Raw genomic sequence first — 14,553 nt, 5'->3', positions numbered from 1 at the left:
CTCGCATCCTTCCGGACATTTAAAGAGTGCTCAGCCAACTCCCTCGGAACACCTACCAAATAATCAGTAGACCAGGCAAATATATTCCGATTCTCACGGAGGAAGTTGATGAGCGTGTGTGGTGACCCTGCATACCACTGCATGTTGTAGTATGCCAGTCGTTGATATAACATTCACGAAGTACCATTCCGCAAATATTACATCCCTCAGAGTAGTACAACAGAACATAGCAGGTCCATAACTCATTCATTTAATATTACAAACATAATACACATATCGTCTCGGAGCTCCTCTTGGGTCCTAAGAGGAATACTCCTGGGTTCGAGGCGAACCCAACTTAGCTTACAATATAGAAGTCTCATTAAGTTATACATTTATTCTCTCGAGCAGCTAAGTAATAAGAGTTCGGGCTGCTCGGCTACTACTACTACTCGATGCTTCTAGGCTTGATCTCCTCCGGAAGCCTCCTCGGTTCCGTAGACTATGAGGTAGTCTACGCCTTCAATACCTCCGGAGAGGTCTCGGTTCTTCATAGCCGATGATCTCGGCTCCTTCAGGGTTGTCGTAGTCCTCCTCCAGACGATTCAGACAATCTAAGCAAGGATTTAAGAGTGGGATGAGTACGAGCGTACTCAACAAGTTCATTATAGATAAGAGGTGTTTAATGCACTAGCTACGATATTAGACCGAAAGTCTAATACCAATGCAGGTTTTGATAAACATTTCTTCAAGAGATTGCTTTTATTTCAAAGAGCTATGTCCGTCGGCCTTCACCGGTTTACTAGAACTTCATGGAGCTCCTTTCCGGCCGCGTTCGTAGTTCCATATCCCGGAACAGGGAGTGACAGGTCACGGTTCTTTACACTCGCAGATGTGTGTTGCTTTACCCATAAGAGATCTTAACCTTGGTGCCAACCGGGCAGCTTTCCCGTCCACACTTCCTTCGGTGTGAGGCCCGGTATAAGGTCTAGCCAATCATGTTCCTCCGCTACCTCGAACACCCACCCTTTGTTGCATGCCCCGACCACCGGGTCCTCGCCGGTCCCATTATTCCCACTCACGGGTGGACCCCGACCACGACGACGGTCCGGGACTCGTTAACCAAACTCCTTCGCCGGTAGCTGCAACCCATCATAGACCGCAATACCGTGGGGACTTAAGGCTTCCCCAGCCAACCGCTTGTTCTTCGAGCGACAAGTGTCTACGGACTATGCCGTGGGGACTTAAGGCTTCCCCAGCCAACCGCTTGCCCTGATAGATACAAGTGTCTACGGTAAAGCGCATCCGTTGATGAACGAGAGGTGGAAACACTTTTGACTACTCCGTCCCACTCCGGATCTTATGGTTAACACGGGTATTACGGCACAAGAATCACTGGATGACATTTGTTGTTTAATCCTAGATGGATATAAACCCTTGCAATGGAACCTCCACCATATCAACACAATCCATGGTTCCATTGCCCACCACATAGTCATATTCATAGTTATGAAAGTAGTGGTTTTGGTTTTTATGCAACTAGCACAGTGGCCCTCGCAATTGCGAGGGCATCATCTTTCTTTTGGTAGAGAGATATTCATTGTCTTTACTGTGTCCATATTATCTTGGAAATAAATTTACGGCTTTTATATTTATATTATTTTATGGAAGATAATACATTTTGTAGTCCCAATTCCCACTAAATAAATATACAGTGGAGAAACAATATTAATTGTCTTTATATGGTGAGCAATTGTTATGCAATTTTTAAATAATGTAAATTTACTATGTCTTGTTTTATATAATACTAAATTGCTATGTAAAATTAAAAGTTTGGATTTTGACTTAGTGTGAAATATAGATGCAGACGAATTATCCATGTAGCAGCTAGTTGCTTCTTTCAGTTCTTTGATGCTGACACATTTGAAATACTAGATGACCCGTTGCGCTATCGCGCAAGTGCAAATGAAAGCATATTAATATGTCAATGGATGCTGACATATAGGACGGTAATTTAATAAATAATTTATTTCGGTGCTTAAATCTATATTTTTGGTGATTGTTCATGTCTTGAGTTGCTATATACGCATCAAATATGGCGTTTATTTCTTATCTCTATAAATTTTACAGAATTATACAGGATGTTTCATACCAAAATAGTTGTAAGACGATCTTTCATGTATTGGTCATTCAAAGTTAATGCAGAGAGTATTCACGGTTCTACTATATTTGCCTTCCATTTTTGCCATGAGATTTTGTTTTCCCATTTCCTGGTATTGTCCATTGATATAAAATATTTCACAATTTCTATAACATGTCAGGCTTTACCGGAACCACATTGGTAAGCAACATATGCTATAAAACTAAATCATCAATCTATCACGTGGATGTCTGCACATTATGAAGTTTTGTCAGAAATAAACCGAAATAAGCAATGACTAAACCGAAACTCAGCATTGATTCAAGATGGAAAACCGTGCATCTTCCTCAAATCACGCATGTGATAAACAACCATGTCAAGATGTACCTGCCATTTTGATTCAAGATGTACATGCCAAGCTAGGTGTACATCCCACTGCCAAAACCAAAATCTCAGCCAAAAATGGACCCGGAGTCGTTAAGTACAACTTCCACACAGGGTAAACTGTGACAAATAACTATTCTGCAAACAACATTTTTACTACTGTGGTAAACCATAGAAGATAATGCCTGAAACCTCACGAGATAGTTAAGTCTGTGCTAAATAAGAGAGAACAGTTTAGAGAAACATGCACAAACATGGAATCCCTTTTCTTTATAGAGCATGGCAAGGGTATATACCATCTTGTTTATAGAAGGTCTGCCTGCAAAAATCAACAAGTAAAATCAAAAGGAACAGTACATATGATAAGCTACAAAGCAAGATCATCTATTTTGTCTAACTGAACACAATTCCATCTAGCCTGGGTAGTGCACAAAAATCTGAAACTCGTATATTAGCAGCCTTAGGATAAAATTACATAGCATATGGCCATATAATTCTGAAACTCATAACAGTTTACATCTTCTCTAAAATTTAACAACCTCACAAGTTCTGATTCCTGAACACTACAACTCGACTGACTACAAAATCCGGTCGAATTCGGTCGATCTCGAGTGGAATCTCAAGCGCACGCCGTCCTGCGCTGGTGACAGTATCAGCTTGCCCAAGGCTGAGCTTGCCCAAGGCTGCAGGCAGCGCTGAAGCGGCCCGGCCGCGCATCTGTCTCGTGTCCAAGGAGTACGTCCTGAGTCGCGTCTTCTCATCTATGGAACTAAAAAACGGAAACATCTAACAACGTTAGATGCATGCCACATATCAGCCATTTTATTTTGTGCTCAGGTTCCTTATATGTCAAATACACTGTAATAAATACCGTCAAGTAACTTTTGCTGAAAAAAATATCACTTCATGCACAACTTAGGTATGAACTGTAATATATATAACACTGACAGATATACATACGTTCGAGACACTGTCATACGAGTATTTTTCCTTGAGAACACCTAATGTAGCATGAAGACCTGAAATGTAAGTGAGTGAGCACAGCAAGCATGTCTTATTACACACAAAATATGAAAGTTAATAATTCTGCCAGGACATCTTGCCCTTTATAAATTATGCTGCATCTTAAAATTCCGAAGGGTTAATTCATGATCACACACAAATTGTTCACTGAACCTAACATGGAAAAGTAACAACCATGTGTCGTCAGGTTGTTCAATGAACCTAAAATGGAAGAGTAAGAACCCTATGTCAGCTGGATTAAATCTGCAGTACATATTGCATCAAAGTTATGATAATATCTATGACTTTATGCCAAAAAGAGGGAGGCTGGGGTCAAGGAGAAAAGTGAGGGCCCAGCTAGGACAAAATGTTAAGTATGACTAAAAGCATAACGAGCATAGTGCAGATTCTTCAAAAAGAGATGTAATAAAATATAGTAATGCCTATGCAAGCAATCCTACAAAAACTATCGAATTAAAATTAGAAATCTAAACATGTGCACTGGCTTTATCTTGTAAAATAGACCATCAAGCTAATACCATAAATGCTGCATGTAATCGCTAGTGATAAGATGCTGAGAACTTACCTGCAAATAGAAGACTCATACTCCTGTATACTCATCTCAGACTTCAGTGGAGTAATACTTTGCAGGCATCTCTTACCATTTTAACGAAAGAAAGGACCAAATCTACAAAATAAGAGAGACAAAAATAAGTAAACATATAATACTTTGTTTCCTAAACAAAAAAAATACGAGTCCTAAAAATAAGATAATTTATGGCCTAGTCAAGAGACATTGTGCTGCCTATCAACATTACAAAGCCATAAGAAATGGTTCACATGGCAAGACTGACCAGGTGCTCAAAATAGTCCTAGAATGGCACACTTAGAAATATAGACAAAAAAATGAAAGAATATAAAGACTCTATATAATGCTAACGAAAAATGTGAAGAACCAACAGTTAGTGTACAGTTTTTTAGTGCCGAACTAAACTAAATACAAAAATATAGATGGAAAATTCACCCTCCTCCAACACAACAGTTTTGACCAGTACTGGTCGTCTCCTTCCTACAATTCACCTTCCCGGGACTCTTCTTTTTGCTCAGATCCATGACAAAGCTGCAAAAACAGCAGCAAATCCTCTTAACCATCAACAATTTTATAATGAGCTGAATAATAGTTACAACAATATTATTACGACAACGTTGCTAATTAGTGTCCAGTGGAATCATTCAAAATTCAGAGCCATTCAGAACTTACTCCATTGCTGCCATCCTTTTGATGATGCCCAGGATAATCTGGAGGCTCCAAATAAGCTCGCATCAACAACCAGCGCCTTGCAAACCAACAAGGCCTTGAAGCTCTTCACCTTTATACCAACCTACTCAAGAAAGAAGCAAAAGTTAAACCTCAAAAGCATCAGTTGGTGGCTGCAAGATTTACTACTACACTAACCACATCAAATCAGCAAGATTACAGAGCTGAATAATAGTTACAACAATATTATTACGGCAACGTTGGTAATTAGTGTCCAGTGGAATCATTCAAGATTCAGAGCTATTCAGAAAAAAACTACAGTACTTCAGATATTATATGTACTCTCTATAGCTGTTTCTCTCTTTTAATGCAATGATACACAAGGATTTTGCGTATTCGCAAAAGAAGTATATGCAGGGTCACTTTCAAAGATATAGGAGATGATAACCAACAAATTTTCTGTAGAGCAGATAATATATACACTCTGGAATGGGCAAGAATGATTGGTCCTACTTTGTGTACTACTGAACAGAAATTTAAAGCAGGATATCAGATTGAACGAAGCTTGAAGTCTTTTTTTTCGGCTTATAGAATTGCACAATACATCTATTTAACCATGATTTCGTTCCACAGTGGCATGTTGTCACCCAAATGTTGTTGTAAGTCGGCTATTTTATGCACAAATGCACAACATATCAGAATACACTTTCAGAGTAAGGAAGTGCCAAAATACAGACAACAAATATAAAAAAAACCACATCGTAAGTCCTAAATAATATAGATTCGGAACATAAGAGGTATAAATCAATATTGCAATGCAAAAAGCAATATTTAGCATCCCAAAATTCTGAAATAATATAAGTCCAGAGATCAATTCGGCAAAGCAAAAAACCAATAATTACATTCCAAAATAGCAGTGAAGATGTGTCAATACAGGTTATTTGTTGCTAGGTGGCATACATATCATGTGCCTACCCAAGTGATTTGGCTATAGACCAATTGGGTATTACATATCACCAGTAATCAAACTTGATAGCTAGAACAGATTGGACAACACACAAAGCAAACCGATCACCGCACATGTCAAGGAACAGAAGAAGAAATGAGGCAACCACTATGTGGACAACAGAGCACACACAATAAGCAGAAAACAAAGCCGATGCGGTTCCCACGGCAACCCCTCAGCGTAAAAGAGCGAAAGTTTAACATGGGCAATGCACAACAATGATAACAGTAACACATGAAGTAAACAGATGACACTAAGTTGGGGATGTAGACAAAAATTTCAGACCTAATATGACGGTTATTTCTTGAAGCCTCATATCCTCACAATTATCCTGTCACAATCATATAGAGCTTTTCTTTTTAGTAGGGAACAACACCAAGCAGAAAAAATTAACAGCTATATATCATTGTCAAATCCGCACCTTTTCACATCTTCATTTGTTTCTACATCCAACCAAACAACAATCTTAAAAAGAGAAAAATCACAATGCACACCGAATCAAGCATAAACCAAAGTGATGTCACTGAAAATCGAAGAGAAAAGAAAGAGTTTCCTGGCCGAGGACATCCGTAACCATGCATTGTTGGGATCTGGGTACCACCATGAGCATGCTCGTAGGCGTGGTTCCCTATCGCCGCTCTTCACCTTTTATTATATGGCCTGGGGATTAAGAAATTTTACAATCAACACTATTATCAATGACTTTAAATATATTGCTCTGGCTAAAATTGTTGCTCTTCTTCTTACAAAAAAAATCTTGTAGATATAAATAGAGGAGATGATGTGGAGGGAGGCATAGATGTGGTCGATACTTTGCAGGAGGGAGCAACCCTATTGTTGTGCTAATCAAGCAGAACAACAATGATCAGACCCTCCAAAAAAATCACCCTTTCGCTCCTTTCTGTTCCACCAAACAGAGAGATGCATTATTAGATCGATCTAAGACTGGAAAGCATTAAGGCAGTATAAAAATTGTAACAAACACCTCCACCGGAGAAAAAGTGAGAAGCAACAAAGCGAGAAAGATTGAATGATGTTAAAATTTTCATATCCACATCATAGAGCTTAAGCTCCTATAGCCACACATGTGTTCCTATACAATCTAGAATTAACATGACCAAAAGGTTGGCATTTGTTATACTTGACAATGCCACAGATAACAGGTGCCCCACTTTAGTAAAACAGGGATTCCCCAAAATGGCCAAAATGAGGATTAGGGGATGGAACTCAGAATTCAGTATACAATCTTTACTGTCCCTTGATGGTGATGGTAATAGTGGTTGATACTGCATCAGCAGCCCACCATGGCGTGTCTCATCATGTGCATCACAAGGCTATCAGGTATATAGTTTACAATTACACGACCATCCCACGGCCTTCCACACTAAGTTTTGACACCTCAAGGTTTGTTGGTGCCTTCAGCTGCTGCAATTTCTTGTTCATCTGCATGCCCAACATGAAGTGATTAACGTTTAACTTCAGCAGTTTACACACCACATGACAGTTATTAAGATATGGTACAAACAGTCATTTTATGTAAGTTGGGGGTAGAACCTTCAGCTGGCGCTAGTCTTGGACTACTTGCTTAGCAAGTGCCCTAATCAGTTCAGGGTAAATTTTGAGCTCGTCAACTCCGAGAGGCAAACCTTCGTTGATCGTCCGATCGGGTCAAAACAGTGAATTTTAGTTCCCACATCGAACAACAGCCGCTCGATGCGTAGTCTAAAGATGGTGCTTCTGGTCTAGAAGCATTCTCTAATCCTCAAATCTTGTGCTCTTTTCCAATAATGGTCCAATCTGTATTTTTTGTTTAAAGTTAGTCATATACGGAGAAAAAAATCTTAAGCATCAAATTAAAATGCTTAGAAAGAACAAGAAATTACCTATTTATCAACCAGTTCATTGGCTGATATATTTCTTGCTTTCTCCCTTCCTGTTCCAACAAGCAGAGAGAGCCATTCCTAAGAGGAGAAGAAGTTGATTAGATCAATCTAAACTGACATAAACGAAGTGAAAGGCAAGATAAAACTCGAACAATACCTCAACCAGAGCCACACCAGGCTGGACGGAATGCATCCCATTGCTTACTTGCGCCGGAGCCGGGAGGACTCCCAAGGCCACCCCTCCTCCCACTATTTATTGATAGTCTGCTGCCACACGAGCAATGATGTTACCAATTAATGAACGAACTTTGGCTTAATACAAAAACGTAGAATATGAGGCGACTTAAGAGACTCCAATGTTACCATTCAGATCAATGACAGGGTACATGAGAAGAGACCTTGATACGTAAAGATGATTTAGTTAATTTAAACACGCAAGAATGCAAATTTATACACTAAGCATTGCCATGTAAAGATGGAAGACCTTGAAAAAATCCAAGTTCAGCATTTTTTTTTGTAAATCTGATGAAGAATTAACTTGCGTCGAATTTAAACATGACTTGATTAATGAAAGTGGACTGACATACTCTACATAAGAATATTTGATTATCTGAAAGTTGCATAAATCATATACTACACCCTGCAATGCATCAATGTATACATCAATAGAAACTTGAGGCAAACCAAACCGATTGGAGCACACTCAAACTCTAACTCTAAAAACTGCACCACACCATGCAACATTTCTGGTACAAATTCCCCAGGACCCTATCCATACATGTATATACATATGACATGCTATACACAAACACACAAGCATTCACAACTGAATACCCGTGGCTATTGGATCTGGAGATCCAAGACCAAGACAATAAGGCGGGCTGCAAGCAGCCTAGTAAGGTGAAACAAGACGAGGCAAAGAAAATAAAGAAACCCACCAGAAAATGAGACCACCAGCATCCGCGGCCACCATCTTCCACCAGTTGTGCGTGCGGCCGGCCACCATCGCCCACCAGTGGCGCAACGCCGCGCACGGCCGGCCAACCTACTCTCCTCCCATGGCTTCTTCGTGGTGAGATCTGCATTTCATCAAATACGTGTGCATCTGGCCATGGTTGACCTGCTCCTACAGATCCTCTTCTTCTGACTTTTCTTACTTAAATCCTTGTCCAAATTGCAAAAATCTGCAGCAAGCCATACAAAACATCAATCGTCTTGCTACTTTAAGATCAATGGCCATCGACTTAAAAATCTTTTTTTTTTGCTGTAGCCTAAAGAGGAGAACCCAGAACCAAACAAAATCGAGATCCAAAAGGAAATTTAGGGAAATAAGAGGCTATTCTAGGAGATGGAATAAGAAGAGTTGGGGAATCACCTAGTTCTCTGGTTGATTAGTCGTTCCCTTCCCAGTGTTGGTCGCTACACAAAAGAAGAGAAACGAGAAGTTAGAGATGGAGAGGAGGGTGAAGCACACCTCACCAACACAGGCAGCGAGGAAGCAGGGATCCGCTCATGGCGGACTCACCGGCGCGCTCGCAATGGCTAACCCTAGCCCTCCATCTCGTCGAGCTCGTCGGCCGTGGTCACACAGCCGGTCTCTCAGCGCCGCCACCTGTGGAGGCGCTCGTCGATGGGCCCTGGCCGCCGCAGCCGGTCTCCCCCGCGCCGCCGTCGACCCGAGTCGGCGGCTGACGCAGCCCACGCCCGCCTACTCTTGGCACGGCCACGCCCGCGACCGGTAGTGACAGTTGCCTCCCGGTGGTCCCACAACAGCGCCTCAGAGCCACTTTTCTTGGTCCCGCTATCCCGATGCGAGGTACGAAGCGGCAGCGGCGGCGCCCGCGCTCCCTCCTGCCTCTGCTCATCCCTTTTGCAGCGCCCCTTCTCCCGCGCCTTCGGGAGGACGAGAGGAGACGGTGCGGATCGGGGGAGGAGGAAGAAGGCGGCGCGGATCGGGGGAGGAAGAAGGATGCGGCTGGTTGGACTCCATCGGGGAAGAGGAGAAACGGGGATTGGGGAGGAGAGGAGACGCGGGGATTGGGTGCCCCGCGATCTAGGTTTTTACTGCTCTTGCGGGTAGGAGAAAGATGGTAACGCGGACGAACACCTGTGGCTGTCTCCGACAGGCAGCCCCCACACGCAGCTGGTCTCATGAGTCATTGGCTCGTTTAAAGACAAAAGGTGCAGAAAAAATGACTGCATCTAACGGCCACGGTGAAAAGCGGGTTGGACGCGGGTGAAACGGACGAACAGGATTGTTTTGCCCCTCCCAAATGGCCTGGATGGCCGGGTAGTCTAGGGACATTTATAGGAGAAATTGGCTCGGTGTTGTTCGAAGTTTTTGTATGGATCCACATTTTATTGCATAGTAATTTCGTGAGCTAGGGGTTTGCATGGCTCGTTTTTTTTTTCAAAGCGCGTTTGAAGAATTCAGTTAGTTTGGTAGTATGGCTCTTGTCTGTTAGTCGGTCTTAGGATCCTATTATTTGATATTAACTTCTTGTATAAGTTTTTAGAATTTGAGACGTTAATTCAACTGCAACATGTTATACTTTTTTATTACTTTCATACATACGTTCAAATTCTAAAAACTTATACAAGACATTTATTTTTAAAGCATTTTATATTTTTTCTTGCCACAATGTTATTTTTTAAAATACATGCCACCATATCCAAGGGTAGTATCACACGTATGTGATGGAACGCGCACACACACGCAAGCTAAATGCAAATACGGCCAACTTTGAAGTTTTCTTATCTCACCGATTAGCTTAGAGTTAGCATCACCTACCTATATCTATATTCGGTGAAGATTTCATCCACATAAATCATCTAGCTGGGTTGAGTGCTCGTGTAGCATCTAGACTCTTTTTTTTTACATTCTTTAGCAGTCTTAGTTTTTCTGTCCTGGAAAATACTTCTTATGCATATATTTTAAATCTCCACCATTAAATTATATGTAGTTAACGAAGAGTAAGAAGGTTAGATTATTTAGCACATATGGAAGAACTTGGTGGCTTCTTTTTTATTCGTATGCCTTTCTCATATATGTGCCACCATATCATCATTTTTTCATATATATTCGTATATTGCCTTTCTCATATTTAGCATAGGCAAGAACGCGGTGGCTTCCTTTTATTCATATATTGCCTTTCTCATATACATGCCACCATATCCTTGAGTAGTATCGCTCATATGTCCTGACACGCAGAAAAACATGAGTTTTTCTTCTCACCGATTAGTTAGTAGCCAGCCTCGTATATCTATATCTCTATTCGACGCAGATTTCATATATAAATCATCTAACTGGCCTAGGTGACGTATAGCATCTGGACTCTATTTCTCAACGTACGGAAGCAACCGGACTCATTCGTTAGAGGTCAAATTTATTCCATTCCGAAATATACTCATGCATATATAATGTTGGAAAACTCGAATTTGCACGATAGTAGTCTTATAGAAACCTATGTATTCCTATGAAAAATTCAATTTGCAGGACCGTATCTATGAGTATATATTTTGTTTTTGAGAATCAAAGATGTCATAATTAAGTGGCAATATATACGTGTGTGAGACAGATCAAATTTTCTGTGTAATCAGTCATTCCGGCTGATATGTCACTTTTATATATGCTGCATGTAGTGTTTTAACCTCATACGGTTTTTCAGTTTCTCATGTATGGATACGTGTGGCCCTAGTCTCATAGTAGTATGGTATAGAGAGAAAAGAAAGAGATATAGAGCTGGCGTTTTTTTTTTTGAGGGAGATAGAGTTCGTCCTATTTTACGTACAACATTTGGATTCTTTTTGGTACCGGTTAAGAGTCAACAGACTCCTTCCTTCCTTGTTTTGTTCAATTGCACGATGTTGTAGGGGATTGTTTTTTAATCTCCACCATCATAGGCTAGTCTATTTAGCACATGTGGAAGTTTATATGGACATCACAGCCTCTTACCTTTTCATGTGTACGTGTTTTGTTTTGTAACGTGACAACAATTTACGTAACTTTGACTTGATTTAATCTCATCCGTTACTATTACAATCAAATGAGCTAGTAATTTTAGCTTATGTGGATTAACATGGTGTCTCCGTTAAAACACCTTAATTTATTTTGCTTTTAGTATATAATAGATAGTGATTTTCATAGTACTTTGCAAGTAATTTGATAAAGATATTCAAATGACATGAGCAAGTGATGAACTTGCCTGAACACTGCAAAGTTTTGCAGTTGGATGGTGTGGACTGACCCTTGTCCTCTGTTTCTGAAAAATAGCATCATTGTCCGATAAGGGCAATGGTTAAAGAAGCAATTAAGCATGATTCCAGTTTTAGGGTTTGTCTCCCCCTTCCGATGACATTATTATTTCATATAAGAGGTTAATACTAAGATAGATTTGGAGATACTCTATTTAGGGTAAATACAACCTTGAAATATTTTCAAGGTGTTTTTAAAGTTCAATTGCATTAATGGACTTATTTTCATTATTGAAAATAATATGTGTGATTTAAATCATTATTTAAATCATCAAATTAAGACTTATTCTTAATTGTCTTTAAAAATTCTCTTTGATATTTTATTTAGATAGAGAATTTTATGCTGATCAATTTTCATATTTTTAATTATTTTTTTAGAGCTTTTAAACATTTCTTATGTAATTTCAAAGTTTCTGTTTTTAACTAATTTTGTGAAATGACTAAAATGCCCTTGGGCCCCACCTGTCAGGGTGGCCCAACGGGTTAGGTCGAACCGACCCACCTGGTCTGGCTCGACCAGCCTCACTTCTCTCTCTCTCTCGCGCGCGCGTGTGAAACCCTAACCCTAATCCCCTCTGGCGATTCGTGTCGCCACCGCCGTCGCCGCTCGATTCCGGCGAGCTCCGCCGGAATTGGCCCCCGCCATGGTGCGCAATCGACGCGCCTCACGATGGCGGTCCTCCTCATCCGCGTCGATCTGGAGCGGTGCTGCTCCAGCTCGCCTTCGTCTACCTCTGCGGCGGCTAGGGTTACGGGATCAGGGCGATCCCGTCGCTCCTGGCTCTGTGGTGCCGCCGTGGCTTCGCCACCGTGTGCGCGAGGTGATGTGGTGCTGCCATGGCCTGGCTTGGTCTGGCGCCGCCGCGCTCCGGCGTGTGCCGCCGTGGCCGCCATGGCTGCGTTGTTCTGCTCGACTCCAAGTAAGTGCGCCTCCTCTTCTGCTCACCTCCTGTGCTTGATCTTCTTCCTCCTCTAGCTCTACTGCTGTGCTGTGCTTGCCTGCACAAGAACTGCTGTGTGTTGCTCCTATGTTGTTATGCTACTGATGTGTATCAGCTGGCCTTGGTCAATGCTTCTGTGCAAGATTCTTCTCTAATTACTTGCTATGCTTGCCTCTTTTGCTTAATTCTAGCTCTATGACTTGGTTCTGGTTGTTGTTATGGCTTAATTATATGTGTGTGCCATTCATATCTGTATTCCTGGTTGGTTTACTTGAATAATTATTGCTTGAGCAATGTCAGTGATGTGTGCTATTCATGTCTAGCTTGATCCAGTGGTACATCATGTATTTGATGTGCTTCTGGATACAATTATAAATCATTCATTTGATTATCTGTGAAGCAACTATTGATGAATTGGTTCTGTGTAAGTTATATGATTCATAATTTGGTGCTAGGTTGGCCCTAGCATGCACTTGCATGCCTTGTTAGGCCCTGATGATCATATGATCCTCAGTGCTTGGTAATTTTCTGCTGTCCTATGGCTTGTGGGGCACTTAAGCCTGTGCTGGTGCATGCTCTTGCTTACCCCAGCACCTGCTGTGGCTTGCAGTGATCATCTGGATCATTTGCAATGGTCTGGTGCACTGTTTAATTATTCATTTCATTTATCTGGGTAGTTTAACTTGCTTGATCAGATAAATGAGGTGAACTGCTAAGCAGTAATGATCTCATGGATAGACTTGATGTAGCTAGAGGGATGCCAATCACTGATTGGGTACCCTAGCTCATGCTGAACCCTATTGGGTTATGATGCAGTGGCTTAGTGAATGTTTCTGTGGGTTTGAGGTAGCCCTGACAGCACTTGTGCTGCTATCATGGTAGCTCCCCTCTCTGTGGCTTACTGTGCATGGACAAATGCTTGCTGGCTGATCATGTATGATTGCCAGAGGCTTTGTGATGTTGACAAAATTGGTAGAAGATTGTATATCTACCATTCTGATGGTGTAGCTAGACAATTAGGTGCTTGGTGTCTTGGAATGGCTACATGGATTGAATCCATGCTGGATTTCTCTGGTTGTGTCACTGTGTTGACACAACCAGTGTTCCCTTGGTTAATTTTTCCTCCTAGCCTTTGTTTGATTTACTGGCACCAATTAGTCTTGCAACCAAATGATGATATATCCAGGGTTTCATGCCCACTTTGCTTCTGTGATGCAAGTGTATGCTTATTTATGAGCAAGACAGATGCTTGCTCATGATTCTTGTGTATACCTCACTCCAGCTCCTAGAAATGGGTTGGTGTAGAGGATTGCTTGAGTGATGAGCTGGTGCTTGTCCTGCTCCTCCTTGTGAGCTTGTGATCTTGGTTTATTTTCTGGTGGTTGTGAAGTGGATGAGACAGCCTTAGCTGTTCATCAGTTCTTGGTGTTCTTGAGCTGTTCTTGCTAGCTAGCTACTTACCCTGATGCCTGTCGATGGATGAAGCAATTGGCTAGGGTTTTGGCTGTGAAAAGCTTATATGTGGCCAGCCAATGCTTCCCTGGTCGACAGCTGAGCCTGGCATGTGTTGGTGACTCCTCTCTTGCTGTGTGTGTGTACTGCATGCACACATGCTGTGTGTGCAGCCTGTGTGTGTGAGTGTACCAAGCTTGGGACTTGGTCCATTTGATGGATCAGCTCGGCAGAACTTGGTATTAACCACCATT

At 41.5% G+C, this 14,553-nt stretch overlaps 1 long non-coding RNA gene across 2 annotated transcripts; it reads right to left on the bottom strand.

The window, feature by feature from the left end:
* Positions 1–4,090: 4,090 nt before the first annotated feature.
* LOC124683435 lies at positions 4,091–6,356 on the bottom strand. 2 transcript variants are annotated; one of them, XR_006996687.1, is made up of 5 exons: positions 6,191–6,356; positions 6,055–6,100; positions 4,767–4,887; positions 4,530–4,625; positions 4,091–4,193 (listed from the first exon to the last, which is right to left on the bottom strand). It is a non-coding gene; the product is annotated as an uncharacterized LOC124683435 (long non-coding RNA). The 2 variants fall into 2 exon arrangements; XR_006996688.1 differs by having other exon boundaries at positions 4,097–4,193; positions 4,586–4,625.
* Positions 6,357–14,553: the final 8,197 nt, after the last annotated feature.

The sequence above is a fragment of the Lolium rigidum genome, chromosome 1, assembly GCF_022539505.1.
Source record: "Lolium rigidum isolate FL_2022 chromosome 1, APGP_CSIRO_Lrig_0.1, whole genome shotgun sequence".
NCBI classification, from domain to species: Eukaryota; Viridiplantae; Streptophyta; class Magnoliopsida; order Poales; family Poaceae; genus Lolium; species Lolium rigidum.
The sequence above is the reverse complement of the archived record's forward strand: the minus strand, read 5'-3'. Positions and strand labels throughout refer to the sequence as shown.